At 40.3% G+C, this 26,322-nt stretch overlaps 2 long non-coding RNA genes across 2 annotated transcripts; one reads left to right on the top strand and one right to left on the bottom strand.

The window, feature by feature from the left end:
• Positions 1-5,850: 5,850 nt before the first annotated feature.
• On the bottom strand, positions 5,851-9,805 carry LOC127119585 (uncharacterized). The gene is made up of 2 exons (XR_007802894.1): positions 9,659-9,805; positions 5,851-6,161 (listed from the first exon to the last, which is right to left on the bottom strand). It is a non-coding gene; the product is annotated as an uncharacterized LOC127119585 (long non-coding RNA).
• A 597-nt stretch (positions 9,806-10,402) lies between these two features.
• Positions 10,403-10,965, top strand: LOC127119584 (uncharacterized). The gene is made up of 2 exons (XR_007802893.1): positions 10,403-10,543; positions 10,631-10,965. It is a non-coding gene; the product is annotated as an uncharacterized LOC127119584 (long non-coding RNA).
• Positions 10,966-26,322: the final 15,357 nt, after the last annotated feature.

Raw genomic sequence — 26,322 nt, 5'->3', positions numbered from 1 at the left:
ATCCAACAAATTCTACATTAATTCTAGACAAATTTAAATATATTACCAAAGTAGAAATACACAGAGTTATTATGCTATATATGGAGCTCAAAACCAACATTGGAAGTCAATCATGTATTCTCATTGAAGATCTTAGAGTACTAAGTTTTGTATCGAGCATTCCACGCTAATGCCCCAATAGGATTAGTGTAGAATCTTTATGTACACCTCTATGTTTCAGTAACTTGGCATATAAAGTTTGTCTAGTTGTGTTGTAAAATTCAACACCATTCATATTGTTGATTGATGTTGGTCACTAGGGTTTAGTGATTGTTATCCCCTATCAGGGGTTGTGTGATAGAGAAGAAAGTGAGTAACTTCTTATGTTTAGGGGGAGGCTCTAAATAGAAAGTCATTAGCAAGTGTTAGGAAGAGACATTGAATAATATAGGGTTTGTTGTTATTTGTAAGACTAATTGTACTAAACTATTAATAGTGAATTTCCTTTCTTATGTTGTGGACTCAACCCTCCAGACGTAGGCGTGGTTTCACCAAACTGGGTTACCAACTTTCTGTGTTATTTAATATTTTTAAGCTTCATCAACTTGTATAACGCACATTGTGATATTGTGTTGTTTCTGGTGTAACTTGTCAAACTTGTTGGTGAAGTATCATGTTCGATGATGACACTCCTTCATTGCATGAATTCGGTCAAAGAAACTGATCAAACTAAGTTAAAGATGATCAAAAATAAAGAACAGAGACCAAAGAAAGAGGAAAAAATAGCTAAGTATGAATAAGTAAAGACTTAGTGAAAATCAGGTGAAAAGGGGAGCAAAAACGTACAACTACTGAAATAATCATGCGTAGCATCCTGCGCGTGATAGGGAAGTAAAAGTTACATTGCGCGATACAGTTCACCATGCACACGATAATCCATTTTCTGGGCTTTTCTGGCGCGTTCTAGTCCATTCTGAAGGTTTTTTAAGGGAAATGTTGGTACTTTTCGAGGGTGACGAATTTCTACACCAGAAGTACGAGTTTATAGCACCAGAAGTGATTTTTGAGAGCATTTTGAGCCATTGGAGGCAAATCCTTCAAGGGATCTCTTACAAAAACATACTTAATTTGATTTTGGTATTATAATTTAAATTATGAGTAGTTAATTCTCTCTAGCTTAGGTTGTGTTTGATGAACTTATTTTGATAATATTGGGACATATGTTTGATTTGATATTTAATGAGTAATTTAATCTATAATTCTATTCAATCGCACCTTGTTCTTAATGCTTTTTATGTGAGATACTCTTTAAATATTCTTTTGGACACATAGGGAATACTGACCATTAGTCTATATGTTGGACCTAGGGCAATTGTTGTGCTTACGCTGGTTGAATGGGATAGGAGACCCTGAGTAGTGGCTTAGGAATTAACACTCTTTTGCAATGTCTAATCCTGCTTATGCTGGTGGACTAGGGATAGGAAACTCCGAGTAGTGATTAGTGAGCTATATTTCAAGGGATTGGTTATATCAATTTTTTTAATTCACTGTGGGATTATAGTGACAACATCATTCATGTAATGCATCGAACATCAACAACAGAGAAATGGGGGATTATATACGCAACTTGATTGTTTTCTTCTTATTGTCAAACAAATTTATTTTCTTTTCACATTTGAACCTGAACCCACCCCCCCCCCCCCCCAATTTACTCTTTTATACGCATTGCAAAAATTTGTCTTGTTAAATAGCAATCCCTATGGATTCAATCTTATTTTATTGTCGCTACACAAAAAAATACAGAGTCGCCATCGGTTTTTATTTATTCCAAAGGAAAGGGAAAATATCAAGAAAACCCAAAGAATGGTCATCGCAACCACGAACAGGTTTGGAAGTCGGTTATGCAAGGGGAAGGTATTATCACCCCTCACATCCATGGTGCTCCATGGAAACCATCTAGGATGTTTGCGCTTACGTGTGTATTGTTTATCGAATGTTTGCTTGCCAAAGGTTTGCGGAGTGGAGGTAGATTTTAAATTAGTGTGCTCGCCAAGGATTGGGTCCTCGTGCCTACGTATGCCCACTTGTTGAAGTGAGAAATCATAGCCCCGTAGTTCGTGGGTTCAAAATTTTTGTGTGCTTTGTTGATTTTATTACCTTGAAGAAGGGTTTTCATGGTGTCTCCCTAAGGCTCAAACAAAAGGTTTGAATGCGTTGAATTGTTTTTAGGTTTTTGAGAGAAGTGTTATTGATTTCGGATTGTACTAAAGACTATGGATAAAGGTGAATACCTATAACTACCAAGCCAAACGTCTTGTGTTCGAAGCATTCAGAATGAGTGTAGGAAAGCTCCAGTCTCATATCTTCTTTACCATTTAAGGCTCGTGGCGTACAATCCTAATCGTATTCATTATGTTTTTGAATTTTATTTAGAAAAAGCCACTTGACATTTAATCAAGGGTTTGCTTATTGAGTTTGATTTGAAAAATACCGTTTGACGTTGGATCAAGGGTTTGTTTATTGACGATGAAATGGTGAACGTTCCTAATGCCTAAGGAGTAGCTAATCAAGCAATAAAAGGAAGCAAGTAAAAGCATACATTGGAAAGGGGATGGGGGTACATGTAAAGTACAAGGGAGTGCGGAAATAAAATCATTCAAGTGAAAGTCAATTCTAAAATTTAAACTCTATCTAAACATGAAATAGAACCAAAATTAATCACGCAAGAAATAACAGCTGACAATGAATATATGACAATCTATGTTAATCGACCAATTAGATGACATTCAGGCACATGGATTTAAAAGTTCGAGGTACGGATTGAGGATAACATTGGTTGCTTTCCACATAGGGATCTCACTGGGTATGATCTAAGGCTTTTAGATAGGAACCCCATAGTCATTGATTCATTTGGTTGTTTGGCGCTTACGGCAAAAGCTTGTCGATCGTCAACTCCCTCAAATGAGCCTTTTCTGGGTGAGATCTTCGTACTGACCCACACGAGAAAAGCTTCTAGACGACATTCAGGCACATGGATTCAAAAGTTCGAGGTACGGATGAAGGATAACACTGATTGCTTTCGACATAGGGATCTCACTGGGTATGATCTAAGGCTTTTAGATAGGAACCCCATAGTCATTGATTCATTTGGCGCTTACGGCAAAAGCTTGTCGGTCGTCAACTCCCTCAAATGAGCCTTTTCTGGGTGAGGTCTTCGTACCGACCCATGTAACACCCCTTTTTCTACCCCAAATTATTTAGCATATAATCAGAGTAAATAATTACGCATATAAAGAAAAGGGCGCCACATCGACGTTTTCGAAACTTAAAACTTTTCAAAAACCAACAATACACCTGGTCATTCAAAATAACACATTTCACTCATCATGAATATTCAAGCAATATGCGTTCGCAGCGGAAAATAAAGAATACTCATGTATTTCATAGAATGATCCATGTCCCATACCATGGTCACTACTTCAAATTAAATAAAACGATTTATGACATAAAGCATATCAAAATAAGATACGAGTGCAACATCGCTAATCTACCCAGTGTTACATGACCAGAGTATTGACTCATTACCAATTCAAACTAAATACAGAAACTCTTCAGCTAATCTTGAGTGAGCTACCGTCCACCTACTCCAGCAATACTACTCTGTAGGATCTGCACGATACCCATGTAAAGGTAACATTCAAACAGAAAGGGTGAGAATTTCAAATCATTATGAAATAGCATAATAAGGCACAATGAATTAAAACACAATTTAAGAATTCATCACACTTGGTATAATTATATCAATGATATTAACAGAAAATCATTCCACATAAATTCAAATGTACATCACACTCACATCAATGATCACATAACTATAGACGACTCAATGCAAGACAATGTGACTCTATGCATGTGGTACCGCAATGTGAACTCAAAGTTTCACCGCTTTCCGATTCAATATCTAGAATCCAAGCCACGCTTCAGATCCGGACAAGACCAAAGCCTACGTCTGTTTCCAATGAAGGATCACCGCTTAATACTACGCCTAATCCCAATCAAGGATTAACGTCTGCTACGTCTATTTCCAATTAAGGATCACCGCTTAATACTACGCCTGATTCCAATCAAGAATCAACGTCTGCTACGTCTGTTTCCAATAAAGGATCACCACTTGACCATGCTATGAATGAATGCACACATACCAACACATATGCAATTAAGACCTCCTATACCGTCTTAACATCCCACATATCACCATAACTCACAATTGGTACATATACACATTCATAATCATAAACCTTTCACAATTCAATAATGGCATACATACACATTCAAGCAATATATTATTCACCAATATAGGCCAATCATCAAATATGTACACATAATTCCATTCCAAAACGTACACAATATTTAAATATCAATTTTTCACTTTTCAAACAGTGTTAACCTGTTAACACATGTGGTTAACCTGTTAACGCAAGACAGAATACAAATTTGACAGTATTTCAACAGTGTTAACCAGTTAATGCCCTGGGTTAACCTGTTAACGCAAGACAGAATACAAATTTAACAGTTTTTCAACAGTGTTAACCGGTTAACGCCCTAGGTTAACCTGTTAACGCAAGACAGAATGCAATTCTAACAGTATTTCAACAGTGTTAACCTGTTAACGCATTTGGTTAACCTGTTAACGCAAGACAGAAGTTAATTTTTTTAATTATCATAACAGTGTTAACCGGTTAACGCTCTGGGTTAACCGGTTAACGCAAAATAGAAAGCTGTTCCTGCGCTAACAACGAACAGAATGCAGAATTACCCGCATTTTTCACCGTTGGAGGACTTCCGGACCTCCGATTTTGATTCCGTAAAAAGCTACACGTTCAGAAAATTACGACTCATCCAAATATAGATTCATTCACAGTTTTAACATAATTTATTCATCACAATTCAAGGGTATTTATCAAAACCTAATAATTCCAATTCATGCCAATTAAGGATTTCAACCTAAATCATGTTCCTACCCATTGACCCAATCATACTAACCCATAATAGTAAGGATTTCCCCCCTTACCTTGTCAATCTGATGGAACCCTTATCTCCTCTCGCTTTTCCTCTCCTCTTTCTCTATTGCCTTCAGTACTCAAGTGAATTATGATTCTCACTCCCTTCACTCTTACTATTTATAATGGTATTCTAGTTGGGCTTAAATCATCTAATTTAATCACTAGGCTCAATAATACCTAATATTTAAATACCTCTATTTAAATTTAAATAATTAATCACTCACTATGCACACTAAGTTAATTAATAATTTGATTATGTCTCATATCAACTGAATAATTAATTCCCACACTAATTAAGTTAATTAATCTATTATTATACTACCTCACAACCGCTTAATTACTCAACACTCCAAATAATTAAATATAATATAATAAAATAATATAATAATTAATTCCTAAAAATTGGGCTGTTACAACTCTCCCCCACTTAAAAGATTTTCGTCCTTGAAAATTCCTCAAACGAACCACTCCGGATACGATTCCCTCATCTTATCCTCGAGTTCCCAACCTGTCAATGGAAAATAAAACAAGCACCGACAGTGTTCTCACACACATGTCACGTCACATACTAGGGAACAAACATAACTAAACAACCTGGCCGGACGGACCGACCTGCTACTAATGTAACACATTAGTGACTATTGACCAACTGGTCGACCATGCTCTGATACCACTAATGTAACACCCCTTTTTCTACCCCAAATTATTTAGCATATAATCAGAGTAAATAATTACACATATAAAGAAAAGGGCGTCACATCGACGTTTTCGAAACTTAAAACTTTTCAAAAACCAACAATACACCTGGTCATTCAAAATAACACATTTCACTCATCATGAATATTCAAGCAATATGCGTTCGCAGCGGAAAATAAAGAATACTCATGTATTTCATAGAATGATCCATGTCCCATACCATGGTCACTACTTCAAATTAAATAAAACGATTTATGACATAAAGCATATCAAAATAAGATACGAGTGCAACATCGCTAATCTACCCAGTGTTACATGACCAGAGCATTGACTCATTACCAAATCAAACTAAATACAGAAACTCTTCAGCTAATCTTGAGCGAGCTACCGTCCACCTACTCCAGCAATACTACTCTGTAGGATCTGCACGATACCCATGTAAAGGTAACATTCAAACAGAAAGGGTGAGAATTCCAAATCATTATGAAATAGCATAATAAGGCACAATGAATTAAAACACAATTTAAGAATTCATCACACTTGGTATAATTATATCAATGATATTAACAGAAAATCATTCCACATAAATTCAAATGTACATCACACTCACATCAATGATCACATAACTATAGACGACTCAATGCAAGACAATGTGACTCTATGCATGTGGTACCGCAATGTGAACTCAAAGTTTCACCGCTTTCCGATTCAATATCTAGAATCCAAGCCACGCTTCAGATCCGGACAAGACCAAAGCCTACGTCTGTTTCCAATGAAGGATCACCGCTTAATACTACGCCTGATTCCAATCAAGAATCAACGTCTGCTACGTCTGTTTCCAATAAAGGATCACCGCTTGACCATGCTATGAATGAATGCACACATACCAACACATATGCAATTAAGACCTCCTATACCATCTTAACATCCCACATATCACCATAACTCACAATTGGTACATATACACATTCATAATCATAAACCTTCCACAATTCAATAATGGCATACATACACATTCAAGCAATATATTATTCACCAATATAGGTCAATCATCAAATATGTACACATAATTCCATTCCAAAACGTACACAATATTTAAATATCAATTTTTCACTTTTCAAACAGTGTTAACCTGTTAACAGATGTGGTTAACCTGTTAACGCAAGACAGAATACAAATTTGACAGTATTTCAACAGTGTTAACCGGTTAACGCCCTGGGTTAACCTGTTAACGCAAGACAGAATACAAATTTAACAGTTTTTCAACAGTGTTAACCGGTTAACGCCCTGGGTTAACCTGTTAACGCCCTGGGTTAACCTGTTAACGCAAGATAGAATGCAATTCTAACAGTATTTCAACAGTGTTAACCTGTTAACGCATTTGGTTAACCTGTTAACGCAAGACAGAAATTAATTTTTTTAATTATCATAACAGTGTTAACCGGTTAACGCCCTGGGTTAACCGGTTAACGCAAAATAGAAAGTTGTTCCTGTGCTAACAACGAACAGAATGCAGAATTACCCGCATTTTTCACCGTTGGAGGACTTCCGGACCTCCGATTTCGATTCCGTAAAAAGCTACACGTTCAGAAAATTACGACTCATCCAAATATAGATTCATTCACAGTTTTAACATAATTTATTCATCACAATTCAAGGGTATTTATCAAAACCTAATAATTCCAATTCATGCCAATTAAGGATTTCAACCTAAATCATGTTCCTACCCATTGACCCAATCATACTAACCCATAATAGTAAGGATTTCCCTCCTTACCTTGTCAATCTGATGGAACCCTTATCTGCTCTCGCTTTTCCTCTCCTCTTTCTCTATTGCCTTCAGTACTCAAGTGAATTATGATTCTCACTCCCTTCACTCTTACTATTTATAATGGTATTCTAGTTGGGCTTAAATCATCTAATTTAATCACTAGGCCCAATAATACCTAATATTTAAATACCTTTATTTAAATTTAAATAATTAATCACTCACTATGCACACTAAGTTAATTAATAATTCGATTATGTCTCATATCAACTGAATAATTAATTCCCACACTAATTAAGTTAATTAATCTATTATTATACTACCTCACAACCGCTTAATTACTCAACACTCCAAATAATTAAATATAATATAATAAAATAATATAATAATTAATTCCTAAAAATTGGGCTGTTACAACCCACACGAGAAAAGCTTCTCGGGGACCCGCACTACGCGACCATCGACATCGGGTTCTAGACAAGGGTCTCAAAGTCACGGACCTCCTTGACTGTTTGCCGCTTACGGCAAAAGCTTGTTGGTCGGCAACTCCATCAAGAAAATCTACTTTGAGTGAGATCTTCGTACCAACCCACGCAAGAAAAACTTCTCGGGGACCCGTACTACGTGACCATCAATCTTAATTGGCCGAAGGTTTAATGTTCTACAAAGGTCCTTAGAGTCATGGATCCTAATAAAAACATTGGTCGCTTACGTCAAAAGCTTGACGGTCGTCAACGTCTCCAAAAGAATCTACTCTAAGCGAGGTTCTCATATCGACCCTTACGAGAAAAGCTTCTCGGTGGCCCATATTACTCAACCTCTCCTATCTCAAGTTTTCACTCTAGACTCGGGTAGAGAGTCTTTCCCACAAGGTTTTTTGCAATCGTAGTACCATCCATTTGGTATCATAAGATCATGGAACCACATGTTAGATTACAAAATTTAATGCGAAAGGCAATAAATAAAACAAGCAATCAAAAGATAAACATACACACATGTGAGGAAACAACCTAGATTAGGCTTGACTTGCATAGGGAAATGTCCCCATCAGAGTCCCCAGCTGTCTCTACGCGAAAAATACAGAGTCGCCTTCGGTTTTTATTTATTACAAAGGAAAGGGAAAATATCGAGAAAACCCAAAGAATGGTTATCGCAACCACGAACAGGTTCGGAAATCAGTTATGTAAGGAGAAGGTATTAGCACCTCTCACATCCATGGTACTCCATGGGAACCATCTAGGATGTTTGCGCTTACATGTGTATTGTTTATCGAATGTTTGCTTGCCAAAGGTTTGCGGAGTGGAGGTAGAGATTTTAAATTAGTGTGCTCGTCAAGGATTGGGTCCTCGTTTATTGATCAAGGGTTTCTTTATTGACGATGAAATGGTGAACGTTCTTAATGCTTAAGGAGTAGCTAATCAAGCAATAAAAGAAAGCAAGTAAAAGCATACATCAGAAAGGGGAGGGGGGTACATGTAATGTACAAGGGAGTGCGGAAATAAAATCATTTAAGTGAAAGTCAATTCTAAAATTTAAACTCTATCTAAACATGAAATAGAATCAAAATTAATCACGCAAGAAATAACAGCTGACAATGAATATACGACAATCTATGTTAATCGACCAATTAGAAAATTCTAGAAGTCCTAAAACTAGGGGAACATGCAAGATTAACCTATTTCTAAGTCTAGGGGTAAAATTGTCATTTTACAATTATGGATTAATTTTCTATACATGAAAATGACAATTAAATTCTACTATATTCTAAACTAAATTTAATATTTCTAATTATCTTTTTTCTAATTTCTAAGATTTCTAATTCTAAAACTATTTACTTTTAATATTTCTAAAAAAATCTATTACACTAATCTAAACATTTTCTAAATATTTTTCCTAATTAAAATTCTATAACTAAGTAAATCTAAAATTCTAATTACTCAATATTTCTAATCATATTTCTAATTAACAACGTATAACTAATTAACTCTAACATTCTAAAATCAAACTAATTAATCCATTTACACTAATTAAACTAATCAACCTAAATTAACTTGACTAGTTCTAATTAAACGACAAAAAATCAGTCAAATCATAATTACTTTAATCCTAATATCTGATTAAAAGAATTTAACAATAAAACTTGAAAACAAACCGGAATTGGGCCTTGGAATTAGGGGGTGTAGGCCCAGCTGGAGGTGTGTGGCTAATGGAAATAGTGTGGATACTTGCTTGGGCCGAAGGCCCAAAATTTCAATGCTCTTCCCCCAAACCCGAATTCATGTGACCAACCCACCCTCACTCTTGCAACCAAAAGCCAAGTATGATGCTCCGAAATTTTTGCTCATGACAGAACATGCAAAAATGTTCATCCTCTCATAAAATCTCAGGTTCCACACTTCGTTCAACCCCGCGCACATAAACGTGAACAAACAAAAAATCACGCACGCAATCCTCTCATGAAGAATTCAAGAACAAGCTTCGAATCCATGTTCACAACTCGACGAATTCGTGCGCTGCGCGAGGTTGGAGTCAGATTCGTGCGCGTTGTTTGGAGATGAAAATGAATACCTTCGATTCCCGCCGTTGTTGATTGAGATGAAGAGAAGTTGTTGTTGATGTGCGAGGAAGAATCCGAATCCGTTCGAAACGCTGTTGCGTTGGAGGATGATGAATCCGTTTGAACCGAATCGTGGGCGGCGGCGATGTATCGCGAGCTTACACGAACCTCGTTGAAGATTCTTGGTGGATGCTGTTACAAAAGTTTTTTTCAGAGATGGTTTTCAGACAGTAGAAATTGAAGTTTGAGTTCTTCGAATTGAAGAGATTGATCGTGGATCCGTTGGAGGAGACGATCGACGCGACGGCGACGTCCCCGGATACGGCTCTCCAGTATGTTCTCGAACGTTCTTCTTCTTCAATTCGCGCTCATCTTCTTCTCTTTCCGTTACGATTCTGTTGTGAAGCCTTTTCTGTTAGGATCCCTCTTTATTTATAGTGAGGAGGGAATGAAGATTTTTGATGAGCTCTTTTTGATTTGGTTAGAAGTTTTTTCATTTCTGTTATGGATTTCTTTTTCGGTTGTGATTCCGTTAATTTTTCGTTAACTAATTTCTGTTTGGTGCAGTTTATTGGCTTGCTGCGCATTTTGAGTTTTCTGCTGGTGTAGCTGCAGCTGGAATTTGTTGCTTTTGGTGCTCAGCTGTTGTTGGTGCGTGTGGCAGTCGTTTTGGGTTATGTCGGCGTTGTCTTTGGATTGTACCAGCTTGTGTAACGCGCTTTTGGAAGTAGCTTTTTTAGCTATGGCCGGTTGCCGTTCGTGCTGCTGTTGGATGTTGCAGCAGCTTTTGGATGTCGTTGGCTTTGCTTGCGTTTCGAGCTGTTGTTTCGCTTTTGCCTATTGTAGCTTACCGTGTTTTAGTAGCTTCTCAAATTGCTTTTCAATTTAAATTATATTCTCAATTCATGTGTTTTGGTGCAGTCTGCTTGGATGCATCACCTGCTTTATATTTATGTATTATTATTTCTTTCTTTTTTATGAAAAATGGATAATGGGATAAAAACTGGAATTGGTTAAAATTGAATCATGGGCTGATTGGATAATGGTTTGGATATTTAAAATGGATTAAATTGGTTTGGATCATTGTGGTTTGGAAATTGCATATGTATTTGGTTAATTGGATAACGATTTTATGAGATAAAAAAATTGGATATGAAATGGATTTTGGCTAATGGATATGGATTTTGGATTTTGGATTTGATTTTTTGAATTGGATAAAGAAAATGGGTTTAATGGGTATAGTGGATTGGATAATGGATTTGAAAATGGATTTAATGTGGATGAAATGGATAAAGTGATTTAGAATTAAGGTGGATTAAAAATGGATTATGGATAAATGGTTCACTAATAAAATCAAGAAATTTTAATAATAAAAGAAATATCAAAATTAATTTGTAATTAAAACAATGTTTTCTAAAAATTAATCTGATAAAGAAAATGATGCAATGGTTATGAAATCAAACTAATTCTCAAAAGTCGATATGAATCTCAAGAATCAAGTTTGAATGAAATCAAATTTGAACCTTTAAAATTCATTCAAAACTTCACGAATTAATTCAAAATTGATGGAATGATTGCGGATCACATGACTAAGGATTTAGAGGTTGGTGGTTGACCAAAAAGTCAACCACGGGTAAAAAAATGCGTATTTTCTCATGGACAAACGAATATGGATCACAACATCTTGAACCAACGACTTATGTTAATGTCGTGAATCAATTCAGGTGAACATCGACCAAACAACCGTTCATACACAAGATCCTCAAATAGCATGAATCAGGATTTCAATCCATATGATATGCAATGCCACAAACTTCAATCCAACTCCGATTTTATCAACCACAAACCCTGAATCCATGATACCTGTCAGCAGATGTTAATCACGAATGAATGAATGAATGCACATGAATGAGCATGAATGAGGTCAGGCGGTCTGTCGCATCCTGCGAAAAAAACAACCGGCGAGCCTAAAAATAAAAACACACAGAGCCGCCACTAAACGTTATTTATCCCAAGATAGGGAAAGGAAACACTCAGAGAAACCTGGAAAGACATGGTCTCGCGACCAGAGAGAAAAGGTTCGGGAGTCGGTTACGCGAGGGGAAGGTATTAGCACCCCTCACGTCCTAGGTACTCCTAGGGATCCACGTCCTAGAATAAAGAAAAGGTTGCTAAACATACATCACACACACACGCGGGGAACGCAGGTGGGGTTAAGAGAAACGGGCTCGATAAGGCGTCGCACCTTATGCCTACATATCTTGTCTGGAACAAGAATCAGAGCCACTGTAGTTCGGCTTACGCACGCCAAACAACACAAAACAATCAAACAAGCAAGGGTGGCAAACATGGAGCCCGACAACCACTTGATGGAATTATGTCGGCATCCGAACCAAAACACACTCAAAAGGGCAAACGTGGAGCCCGACTGCCAATCACTGGGCTTACGTCGGCATCCGAACCCAAACACACAGTCAGATAACAAGTAAACACACGCAAAAAAGAAAAAGGTTGCCCGGAGTGGTCTCGCACGACCACCTGCCTACATACCTCGTCTGGAACGAGGATCAGGGCGATGTAGTTCCCCTGAAAGGGACTAAATTGCTAACCAGAAACCGAGGGGAAAACACGACACTAGGGAGCTGAGACTCGAGCCTAATGTTGTCATGCAAAGTCACCCTAAGTTCGGTTTTCTATCCTACTTGCATAAGCAAACTAACCTAACCAGGAAAGAAGCTAGCACACAAGCATACAATCATATATCATCAAATGAGAACAGGTATCTCAAACAAGCATGTCAATCAGATATCCACATAACACGCACTATAGCCAAACAAGGGGCTCAATCAATCAGGTTTGACTGCCTAAGCAATCGTCTGTACAGGCTGTGTTTGCTCTTAACCTTGCCATTACGAGGCTAAGGTGAAGCAGATGATAGGATGAAGTGAGGATCAGACCTCACAGCTCTTATCCCTAACCAGGGAGAGCTGACAAATGAGCATGGGTCCAGAATAGGGGAACCCTTCTATACTCGATGACTCAGACACAATGTGCACTGCACAGGATCTTGGGCTTTTGATCTCAATGCTACAACCATGTAATGGGAGCAAGGAGAAGACTCAACTGAATAGTGGGGGGTAGGCTGCATACCCCTACCTTCCACCAATTGCCTTATTTAAAGGACTTTCACCTGCTTGGGCTTAAAAATAAACAACCACAATCATTGCCTCTTAAGGAGGACTTCAGACATTTATTTGCCCGGCCCGGTAACAGCCGGGTCTCCAGACTACATGAAGTAAGAAGGTTATACCTCTATGCAAGTTGCTTAAGCAAAGCAAAGCAAAGCAATAGTTCACAAGGAACTGAGCAACTAAAGTACCTGGAAACAATCAAACTCAGTCAGTACTCAAGCAGACAAACCATAAACAACAAACAGTTAACCAGTTTAAACAAACTATGCACAACACAAGGCAAGCTCAAGGCTTAAGCCCAAGCTTCAACACCTACAAAACAATGCTATGTTAATATACAAACATCAACAACATCAATTAAAATTGATTTGCATCATTCTCCATGTGCCTTATGCTTTTGATCCTGAAAAACCAAGCAAATATTAGCAACTAGACCACTAGGCCAAGCCTAGGGTCCAAAAGCAACAAAAAAGTTAAAACAGCAAGGCATTCATCAACCAACATCAAATTATCATCAAACACAAGCAAACATCATTGGTCTCATGTTTATATCATCCATCATGTTCAATTCATGCACAAAACAATCCATATGAGGTCAAATGAACCACCAAGCATACAAACAGAAGTATTGCATTCAAATCCCTATCAAAATAAATCCAAAAATTCTCAAATTAAATACACCTAAACAGGGGTCAATCAAGGTCTACCATGTCAAATTTGAGCTTAATTGGGCAAATGAAACCATGTCAATGAAAATCCACAAAAACAGACACAATTACATGCTTCAATTCACACCATCAATGCATACATCCAATTCAAAAATTCATATCTCATTGAAAACAAAAAAGAAATGGATGAGACCAAAACAGGGAGGTCACACAATGTGTCTAGTTCATGCATATCAAATTTCATGGCCATACAATACAATATGAGGATTTCCCAATCAATCTACCAACATGTATCACATGAGCTTGCAATTTCAATCACCAGAAATGAAAAATCATGATCAATTAGAAAAGGCAGTGAAAAATTCTACAAAAATTCATACAACATCCTAACATATCAACAATTCACCATGCCAAATTTCATTCAATTCTAACATGCATAGGTTATCCAATTAAATTCAACAAGTTGACATCAAGAGGTGTGACACAAATTGTCACACCTAAGTTCCAGAATTTGCTGCTCTCTAACCAGGTATCAAAAATTCATGAAATTTACATATAAATAATCCTCAATGAGTCAAGAACCACCACAAAAATTTTCAGCCATTTATTTTATGATATGAGTATTTCATGATCAAATTGCCAAAATGTATCAAAATGTGACATACATTAGAAAAGCCTATGCCAAATAAAATATTTGCCAAGCACAACTTTGACCAATAGGTAAAAAAAAACCTACACTCAAAGACAAAGTCAACACAATTTTTTTTGCATTTTTTTGATTTTTCTACAATTTTCTATGAATTTTTTAAGGTTGAAATGATTTTTAATAATTCACTTAGAATATACATTAATTAATTAGATGTGTTAATGGCAGTATTTGTAATTACGTGAACAGTGCCCAAAACGCACAACATTACTAAACATGCTGTCACGCGCCAATTGGTGAAATCCGGAGGGAAACACCTTTCAAACTGCCAGGCGAATAACAGAAGATCTAACAGCATTTTTCCAGATTTTTCAAACACTCTTGGCCATGTTCTTCGCGCTCATCCAAGTCCAGAATACGACATGAACTTTTCATCACCAAATCAAGCAAATCGCACATCATTCTCTTCCTCTCTCAATGCACATTACTAATATGCTAACTATTTCCTCTAACATTCGCCATATCTCACGAATCGGATGGTTAAAGGTTAGACAACAAAACTAAAAATCCCAATATCTCACTTAATAGTGAACCAAACCAAAAAATACAAGTTGCACGTTGATCTATCATGAACAATCTACAAAAGCCATGCCTTAATTCACTCAAAGGAAGAATTCGAAATACTCACCTTGTGAAGGAGCAGTGATGAATTAGCGCGCCTCTTGATGAATTTATTCAAAACAGTTCAAGGAGAAGGTTTGGAAAAGTGAATTCAACTTGTAGTTTGATCCCTCACAGCCCCACGCATGAACAATCTCAATTCACCATTAATGCATCGCACTTGGACAGTTGTGAATCTTGAGGATTTGGAAGTTGCTTTGTCAAAACAGTAGAAGAAGAAGTTGAATGAAGATTGGATCAACAAGAATTTCCGAATTTCATCAAGAATTGGAAGAGTTTTTGTGGTTTTTGTGTGATGTGTTCTTGAATGTTCTTGAGAAAATGTGAGAGAATTGGAGAGTTTTTAGATCTGAATTTTGGTGAAATGAAATTCTGTTATGTTTAACATGTGATTAAGCTTATATATGTGAGCTTAATCCATGCTTAAGTGTGTGATTAACCAAATTAGCATTGTTAGTGTAATTGGTTATTTCAAGTGAGGGGTAAAAATGTAATTCCACTATGACAGCTCATGCCACCTGTTAACAGCTCATGCAACCTCTAAATATCATATGTGAACCATTGCAACTTGTCCCATGCTCATTGGTGTTGTATTTCTCAAATTCACATATGTGTGGTAATTGTCCAATTTTCCCCATTTCACTTTTCAAGCCAAATCTAAATTTAAAAGGCCTAGGCATGAAATGAATATTCAAACACACTCCAAATGCCATTCCTGAGGTGTTGGAAAAAGTCCCATTCAAAAATTCCAATTATTTTGACATTTGGACAATTTTGCCCCTGGTCCAATTCAGCTGTCCAGTTGAAAAGTGACTTTTTGCCTTGGCCATTTTTGGGAAAATCCAATGATGCACCCTCAAAGTACATGTCAAATGGAGTTTGTGCATATAAAGAACTTGCAATTTGGACAAACCATGTGGAAGTTATGGCCTCCTGATTACGGTCTTTTCTGAAATTCAATGAGCCATATCTTGCAAACCACACATTGGATTTTCAAGTTCTTGGACTTTTTGGAAAGGTGAGAACAAGATCTACATCTGTCATGTTGAACAATTTTTCATTTGAAGCTTCCTTGGACTTCTATTTTTGAGGTCAAAAACTTTCCATTTTTGGAAACTTCAGCTACAAGTCACTTTCCATTTTTGGCAGTTTTTGTCCTGACTTGATTTTCTTCCTTCTTAAGCTTTGAGATGTCATTCAACACTTGTTCCAACATGAATGAAGTGTATCCAACTCATTTCCACCTCCAAATCCATCAGATCATGTACAGTTGACCACAGTTGACTTTTCATCTGATAGATGAATCTGGCAATGCATAGATCAAATTGAACCCCAATCTCCAACTGAAATGGCTCAAGGGTGAAACCCTAGCCTCAATAATCACCATATAATCACAAAATGAACCTCATAACCATCAGAAACCTCATCTCCTGATCCAGCCCTGATTGGCCCAATACAACTGATTAGGGTTGACCTGTGGTCAAAACCCTAATCTCAAGGAACCTTCTTCAATCTCCTGATGACATCCAACCATGATGATGATGATGTATCATTGCAATAAAGATGAAGACCAATATCCTTGGGAATCATGAAACCCTAATCTCAGCCCCATCCTTAGATGGCCATGATCAGTCAGTAAAACCCTGGCTTGCACCTTCTGACTTCCTATCTCCTGATCAAGACTTGGGAGAATGGCTTGCATAATGTAACCACATGATATGCAACATGAAATGCCTAATGTCCTAAAATGAAATGCAAATATGTTAATGCTAGTCCCAAGAGAGGAGGGCAAATTTTGAGGTGTTACAGCTGCCCCTATTCAATCCACTGTGAACCTGTCGATATGAATAGCCTCGGCTTTCAGATGATCAGGATGAAGAGTGATTGAATACCAAGAAACAGACGAACAATTTGCACTCTGATGGGATATAATTAACAACGCCCATCAGCATCGGCGAAGAAACAAACTCTGAACGTCGACCTGGATACCAAAATAAATGGTAACACAGGGATAACCATGGTCTGATCACCACTTATCCGCTCGGGATTATTATTCTTTCTTCTTTTTATGCTTTTCTTGAACCCCGAAAATTTTCTCTGCGCAAACGATCCTCAGATCTCTGCATTTGAACCCCGGAAAATGCCTCAGCATCTCTTTTTGCCAACATAATGAACCCCGATCTCCAATTTGAACCCCAGTCGCCTGACGATAACTCGCGATCGCCAATATGAACCCCGTTCTCCAGAAAATGTCGCAACATCTCCTTTTCTCCGCTTGAACCCCGTCTCCAGAAAATGTATCCACATTTCCTTTTCTCCATTTGAACCCCAGAAAATGCCTCAGCATCTCCTTTTCTCCAATCTCTCGTGATAATTCCGCTGGCAACGTCGGAAATAACACTCAACCACTCTGAGGGCGACATGTCAGAGGGTAAACCTTCACAAAGGAAGGTAGCATGTGTATCTCTTCCTCAGAAGACACCTATAACAACCTCCATTGGCCTCAGCCTGAGTCTACGGTGACACATGAACAGAAGATAATCCTGCGGACCTCATCCTGGATATAATCTTCAACTCCCATCCCCATTTGAACCCCAGAAAATGCCTCAGCATATACTCTTCTCTGATTGAACCCCGATCTCCAGAAAATGTCGCAACATCTCCTTTTCTCCATTTGAACCCCGGAAAATGCCTCAACATTTCTTTTCTCCATTTGAACCCCAGAAAATACCTCAGTATCTCCTATCTCCTGTGATAATTCCGCTGGCAATGTCGGAAATAACACCAAACCACTCTGAGGGCGACATGTCAGAGGGTAAACCTTCACAAAGGAAGGTAGCCTATGTATCTCTTCCTCAGAAGACACCTATAACGACCTCCATTGGCCTCAACCAGAGTCTAAGGTGACACATGAACAGAAGACGCTCCTAAGGACCTCATCCCGGATACAATCTTCAACTCCAATCTCCATTTGAACCCCAGAAAATACCTCAGTATCTCCTTTTCTCCGTTTGAACCCCGATCTCCAGAAAATGTCGCAACATCTCCTTTTCTCCATTTGAACCCCGGAAAATACCTCAGTATCTCCTTTTCTCCGTTTGAACCCCGATCTCCAGAAAATGTCGCAACATCTCCTTTTCTCCATTTGAACCCCGGAATCGCGCTGATCGCGTAACGTCTTCTGATATCATTTCCATCTCTGTCCGACGGAAACATTTCCTCCAATATCGCACTACTGGGGAACACTGCTGAACTGACGTCATGATGCTAAACTCCTCAGAGTAACATCTTCACCCTCTATCTCGCACGACAGGAACCTCCTCCAGTATCGCACTACCGGGGAACTACCTTTGATCAAATCATGAGGCTAAACTCCTCGGAGTAACACCTTCGCTGTCTGGCAAAAACCACTTCTCAAACAGTAACCACGGCTTGAGACTAGCTTATGCTCGCAATGATGCATGATTGATTTTTTCTGCGTAATGCTCCATAGTTATGGAAATGCTACGCGATTATTTATTTTTCTATGCAATATGCTATGCTTATTTTTCATGATGAATGCATAAAAAGGTATCCCCCTCAAGGGACTCTTCTGGGGAGCATGAGACACTCTGCTGAGGAACTCGTCACCGCTCCAATTCCAACCTGCTGGGGAATAAAACTGCTGCTGGGAAAAGGCAACCCTTGCTGGGGAAGAACCTCCTTTGCACCCAATCCGCTCGAGAAACTGCTGGGGATAAGCACCACCAACACTCTGTGGGGATACAACAATCTTGACTTGCTGGGGATATCAATCCTGATTCCGCTTCGGGAAAACCCTCACAGATACCTGCTGACTCCGCTGGGGAAACACTCACAGAGACTCTGCTAGGGGAATAGCAACCTCCAGGCTCAACTGGGGAAGCACTAAACCATCACCTGCTGGAGATAACCATCTTGACCCTGCTAGGGAACCGCATACTACTCCGCTGGGGATTACCCATGCAATCCATAGGTAGCATCAACTCAGCTGGGGATGCAGAAATTCGTCCACTATGGGAACCCGTTCAATCCACTGGTGGGATGAACACTGTTGGAGATATATTTCTTTGAAAAAGACCCGCTCCACTCGGGGAACTACTGGAGATATATTTCTTTGAAAAAGACCCGCTCCACTCGGGGAATAGCAACCTTCTGGCCTGGCTGCTGAGGAAACACCGTCTTAACCTGCCGGATAACCATCCTGACTCGGCTGGAGAAATCACAGACCTTGGATCTGCAGGGGAGTTGGCCCTCTGATTCTGCTCGGGGACCTAGCTGGGAAATGAGAACAGTTGGTACAGAACACCCGTCAACTCGTCGATCCTTGGCATCCACCTCCCAATCTCGTATCGGCTTTCCGCTTTTGAGAATTCCCAGACTCATATGGACCTTTTCTGCTCCATCATCTTATATTCCAAGTCGCTCCGCGCTCGACGAGAGATGTACTCCTGGAATTAATACAGAAATTCGATTTTCCGACTTTGAAGAGTCTTCTTGGTTAATTTCAAGGGTCGTCGGACGTCTCTCGTCGTCCTCTACCGTTCTCTAACTTGCTTTGCCCCTGATCGGGCTCTGCGGGGAATTACATACTTTCCAATCTTTTCGACTTTGAAGAGTCTTCTTGATTACCATCAAGGATCGTCGTACGCCGCAACGTCTTCGTCATTCTTTCATTCATTAGTTCCTGAGCGAACTCTCTGGGGATCTGTTTTCAAAAGCTTCCACACCACAACCTGCAAGTGAGTGAAGAATATCTAACAGTACCTGCAAAACAGACCGTCAGATAAAACCGTGCCCCAGGCGTGTCAAGATTTCAACACTTGGGTCATTCAACCTTCCGAATAAGATTTCAAGCTTTCAATCTTATAAACATGCATTGGAAGGGAACCTGTATGTTTTAAAATGCAAAGTTCTTTATCAAAATAATCGGATGTTCTTGCAATCAAAGCGGTAATGAAAAACAAAAACAAAATTATTTGACTGAATATGCATTTTATTGATCGGAAAAGTGTGGCTCAAATGAGCAATACAAAGGGAAGCAATTCCTGAAAAGAGGTAATTGCGCTCAAAAGGAAAAATCTATCCTAATGGCAATGTGAAACCCGTAATCTCATCGAGTTCCAACTCGGTTACACCCCATATGTCCTCAGACTCTCCGTGCTTTCTGCCTTCTGAACAAGACGTTTCTGACTGATCCCTACCGGGTATTATCCATGATGCTTTAACCAAAGCGCAAACGATCATGCTAGACGCAGTTGTTCGTTTCAATCCCTCTTTTGCCTGGACCGCCCTTTCAGGTTTTCAGTCCACCGGGATACCCTTTTTTGCCCAAGTCGCCTTTTCAGGTTTTCGACTTGCCGGGTGTACAATTTTTCATTTATATCCCTAATTTTTGCCCGAACCTTTCTTTCTGTTTTTTGGTTCGCCGGGATGCCCATTTTTGCCTGGACTATTTTGTTCTTTTCGTCCAGCGGGTCAATTTATACGAAGTATTTTTTAACTGCGTCCGCATTCACAGGGGATGGAAAATCCTCGCCATCCATGGTCGTTAACAACAAGGCTCCACCAGAGAAAACCTTCTTGACCACGAATGGACCTTCATAATTCGGTGTCCATTTGCCCCTTCGATCGTTTTGAGGAGGAAGGATCCTTTTCAGCACCATATCACCCACGTGATACACCCGAGGTCGCACCTTCTTGTCAAAAGCACGCTTCATCCTCTGCTGGTACAACTGCCCATGACAGATGGCTGCTAGCCTCTTTTCCTCTATCAGGCTCAACTCTTCGTACCGGGTCCTTACCCATTCAGCCTCTTGCAATTTCACGTCCATCAGGACTCTCAAAGAGGGAATCTGAACCTCGACAGGTAGTACAGCCTCCATCCCATATACCAACGAGAACGGAGTTGCCCCAGTAGATGTGCGTACCGACGTTCGATACCCATGCAATGCGAACGGCAACATCTCATGCCAATCCTTGTAGGTTACCACCATTTTCTGCACAATCTTCTTTATATTCTTGTTGGCTGCCTCAACCGCCCCATTCATCTTCGGACGATAGGGAGAAGAATTGTGATGCTCAATCTTGAATTCCCGACACAGCTCTGCCATCATCTTATTATTCAAGTTAGAACCATTATCAGTAATGATTCTCTCGGGAACCCCATATCGGCAAATGATGTCTCTCTTGAGAAATCTGGCCACAACCTGCTTCGTCACGTTCGTATAAGAGGCTGCTTCTACCCACTTAGTGAAGTAATCAATAGCCACTAATATGAACCGGTGCCCGTTCGAAGCCGTAGGCTCTATCTTTCCAATCATATCAATGCCCCACATAGCAAACGGCCACGGAGACGACATTAAGCTCAATGGATTTGGAGGCACGTGCACCTTATCAGCATAAATCTGGCATTTACGACACTTCCGCACGAAATTAAAACATTGGGCCTCCATTGTCATCCAATAATAACCTGCTCTCAGCAGCTTCTTTACCATGGCATTCCCACTGGCATGGGTACCGAACGATCCCTCATGAACCTCTTTCATCAATTGGCTTGCTTCTGCATCATCAACACATCTGAGCAAGACCCAATCAAAATTTCTCTTATATAAAACCCCATCCTTATTCAGGTAGAATACCATGGCCAACCTCCGCAGAGTCTTTCTATCTTTCTTAGATGCTCCCTCAGGATACTCTTGCGTCTCAAGATAGCGCTTGATATCGTAATACCACGGCTTCTCATCATCAGGCGCTGTATCAACAGCAAACACATAAGCCGGTCTATCCAGACGTCCCACTTCAACACTGGGGAACTGATTCCACCTCTGCACCTTGATCAAGGCAGCCAGAGTAGCCAAAGCATCTGCCAAAGGGTTCTCCTCTCTGGGCACGTGATGCATCTTCACCTTGGTGAAAAACGTCAACAATCTTCTCGTATAATCTCGGTACGGAACCAAATGAGATTGATGCGTATACCATTTTCCGTTAACCTGATTTATCACCAGAGCTGAATCTCCATATATCACAAGGTTCTTGATTCTCAAATCAATCGCCTCTTCGATACCCAATATGCAAGCTTCGTATTCAGCTACGTTGTTGGTGCACTCAAATGTTAGCCGGGCAGCAAAAGGAATATGAGATCCTTTCGGCGTAACCAAAACAGCACCAACACCGCTTCCATTCACGTTAACGGCCCCATCAAACATCAAAATCCATTCGGATTCAGGGTCAGGCCCCTCCTCCGGGATTGGTTCCTCGCAATCTTTCGATTTGAGAAACATGATGTCCTCATCAGGGAATTCAAACTTCATTGGTTGATAATCATCAATAGGCTGCTGGGCGAGGTAATCAGACAATACACTCCCCTTGATCGCTTTCTGAGAGGTGTACTGAATATCATATTCTGTCAAAATCATTTGCCACCTCGCAACCCGTCCGGTCAATGCTGGCTTTTCAAAAATGTACTTGATTGGATCCATCTTGGAAATCAACAAAGTGGTATGAACCAACATGTACTGCCTTAGTCGGCGAGCAGCCCAGACCAAAGCACAGCAAGTTTTCTCGAGCAGTGAATATCTTGTTTCACAGTCGGTAAACTTTTTGCTAAGGTAGTATATGGCATGCTCTTTTCGACCAGACTCGTCATGCTGCCCCAATACACACCCCATAGACCCCTCGAGGACTGTCATGTACAGAATTAACGGTCTTCCCTCCACAGGAGGCATCAGAATCGGAGGCTCCTGCAAATACTCTTTGATCTTTTCAAATGCCGCTTGGCAATCATCATTCCACCTGACCGTTTGGTCTTTTCTCAACAATTTAAAGATTGGTTCACACGTGGCTGTTAGATGAGATATGAACCGTGAAATGTAGTTCAATCTACCCAAGAAACCACGAACCTCTTTCTCCGTTCTCGGTTCAGGCATTTCTTTTATCGCTTTTACTTTTGCAGGATCAACCTCGATTCCTTTCTCACTTACAATGAACCCCAGCAATTTACCGGACCGCACTCCGAACGTGCACTTGTTCGGATTCAACCTCAGTCTGAACTGTCTCAACCGGTCAAACAGCTTGGCCAGATCTACCAAATGCCCCTCTTCTGTTTGGGACTTTGCTATCATGTCATCAACATAGCATTCAATTTCATGATGAATCATATCATGAAACAAAGTCACCATGGCTCTCTGATAAGTAGCACCGGCGTTTTTGAGACCGAATGGCATCACCTTGTAACAAAAGGTGCCCCACGGTGTAATGAACGTTGTTTTCTCCATATCATCTGGCGACATTTTGATTTGATTATAGCCAGAAAAGCCATCCATGAAGGAAAACACCGAGAATTGAGCAGTATTATCTACCAACACGTCAATGTGTGGTAGTGGAAAATCATCTTTCGGACTAGCTCTATTCAGATCTCGGTAGTCCACACACATTCTTACCTTCCCATCTTTCTTCGGGACTGGCACAATGTTCGCAACCCATGGCGGATAGTTAGTGACAGCAAGGAAACCAGCATCCCACTGCTTCTGCACTTCTTCCTTAATCTTCATCGCCATATCAGGTCGAGTTCTGCGCAACTTCTGCTTCACTGGAGGACAATCTGTTCTCAACGGTAGCTTGTGCACAACAATATCGGTATCCAACCCTGGCATATCTTGATAAGACCAGGCAAAGATGTCGACATACTCTTTCAGCAACGCCACCATTCGGCTCTTGACACTCTCCTCCAAAGCAGCCCCGATTTTCACCTCCTTCTTAACCTCATCGGTACCCAGATTTACAACCTCAATCTGTTCCTCATGCGGCTGAATGACCTTCTCCTCTTGTTTTAACAACCTGGCCAATTCCCCTGGTAGTTCACAATCTTCTTCGTCTTCTTCTTCAGCAAGATAGATCGGATTGTCGAAGTCATACAAGGGTGTAACAGGATTGTTATCAATGAGATCCGGAGAGGAATCGCATCTGCATGAATGTTGATTCATGCATTGCTTTAGAACCGGTGTGAAAAATTGAAAAGGAAAAATGAAAACATTGCCATTTTTATTTGTTTTTAATTTTTAAACTGCAAAAATAAATGAAAAACAGGGAACACCGCTTTTAACTGAAAAACATCCTTTTATTAATGATGCAAAATTCTGCAAATTTAAACATGAGGTGGCCCTTACAATGGACCATTACGTGTCGGGCAACACGCATGGTCTGCATGCAAATAAGAAAGAAAACAAGAAAAATATTACTCTTCGAGGAGAGTGACCCGGATGATTTCTTCGGCCTTCCAGTTGTGGATTTCCATCCCTGGTTCGCACGGCGTTATCCACCGGTCCATGTCACAGTCGCTGTCAGTATCTTCACCCATCATGCAGATGTGGTCCGGATCCAGCATTCCGGCACTCGTGAAAGTTACAGACGTACGACCCCCTCTTCCTCGTCCCAAGCCTCGGCCCGGTTGATATCCAACCCCAAAACGGTCTTTTTTCTCAGGGACCTCCATTATTCTGCCCCAGCCTGGAGCCTCTCCACTTTTGACTACCTCAGCAGCCTGCTTATAAGAAGCGATGGACGGTTTCTCTTCCTCTTGCTTGGCGAACAGGGCATTCTCCACCTTAACAGTTTCAAATGACTGGCTAGGCGTCTCCCATATTTCGCCGTCCATCTCAACATATTTGAAAGAAGACAGGTGGCTGACAAAGATGTCCTCCTCTCCACAAACAGTAACGACCTGGCCTCCCCAAACATATTTCAGCTTTTGGTGCAAAGTCGACGTAACTGCTACCGCAGCATGAATCCATGGGCGACCCAACAAGCAACTGTAAGCTGGTTGGATGTCCATAACATAGAAGGTTGACTTAAACACCTCCGGGCCAATCTTTACTGGTAACTCCACCTCTCCAAACACGGCCCGTTTTGACCCATCAAAAGCACGCACTATCAAATCAGTCGGGGTCAAAATCAGCCCATCACAGTTTAGCTTCGCTAGGGCTTTCTTAGGCAACACATTCAAAGAGGAGCCGGTATCAACCAGCACATGCGAAAGCACGGCTCCTTTACATTCCATTGCGATGTGCAAAGCCCGGTTATGATTCCTGCCGTCCACTGTCAGATCCATATCCGTGAAACCCAGCCCATGGCTGGCATGAACATTAGATACCACGGTCTCCAGTTGGTTAATTGTGATCTCCTGAGGAACATAAGCTTTCTTCAATATTTTCAACAAAGCCTCCCTATGACCCTCAGAACTCAACAGCAGTGACAGAATTGAGATTTTTGAAGGAGTCTGCTGCAAGTGATCCACCAACTTGTACTCCGACTTCTTAATTATCCTTAGAAACTCTTCAGCTTCATCATCAAGATTGATATCCGACCCCGCAGGCGCCGGTGTCATCACAGGAGTATTTCCATTCTCTGCCACAGCCTTCCCTTTCGCCCTGGCTAAAGCCTCGGCCTTTTCTTTTTTTTCTTTTTCTTCCTCTCCCCTCCTCAAAGCGTCGGGAGCAAACAACCTACCGCTGCGAGTGAAACCGCTGGGACCGGCATTATCCACCTTTAGCACGGTGGTTTCACTAGCAATCTGCTCCTCCATCCTCTCCCCATTACAGTAAACTTCCCCGCCATAATGCCATGGCACGGCATCATCTTTGTCATAAGGATCGGCCCAGGTACCGTGATGGTAACTGGAGCCTCCTCCACCAGGTTAGACAAATCAACCGGTCATAGAAAATGGTTATGGTGGAGACCTCCTCCTTCTTCCCTTCAGACTTCTCGATCACAATCTCCCCATCGTCCATCAGCCCCTGGACATGCTTCCTCAGAAGCTCACAACCATTTGCAGAAATAGTGCACTCAGCACACTCACACCCGCAGCCCGGGTAAACCCCATTTCTTAACAACTGCCTCTTGACCTCAGCCAAAGGCGTCTTCAGCTGATCAACATCAAATAGCCCAACTCGACTTCCCTCAGAAATTGCATTCACCCCCCTTTGACCATGCGCAGGCATGGGATTGGCATTGACATTGGGAGATGGAGCAAAATTAATGGCTTTGGAATCCACCAGG

This window comes from Lathyrus oleraceus, chromosome 2, assembly GCF_024323335.1.
Source record: "Lathyrus oleraceus cultivar Zhongwan6 chromosome 2, CAAS_Psat_ZW6_1.0, whole genome shotgun sequence".
In the NCBI taxonomy this organism is placed as follows: domain Eukaryota; kingdom Viridiplantae; phylum Streptophyta; class Magnoliopsida; order Fabales; family Fabaceae; genus Lathyrus; species Lathyrus oleraceus.
The sequence above is the reverse complement of the archived record's forward strand: the minus strand, read 5'-3'. Positions and strand labels throughout refer to the sequence as shown.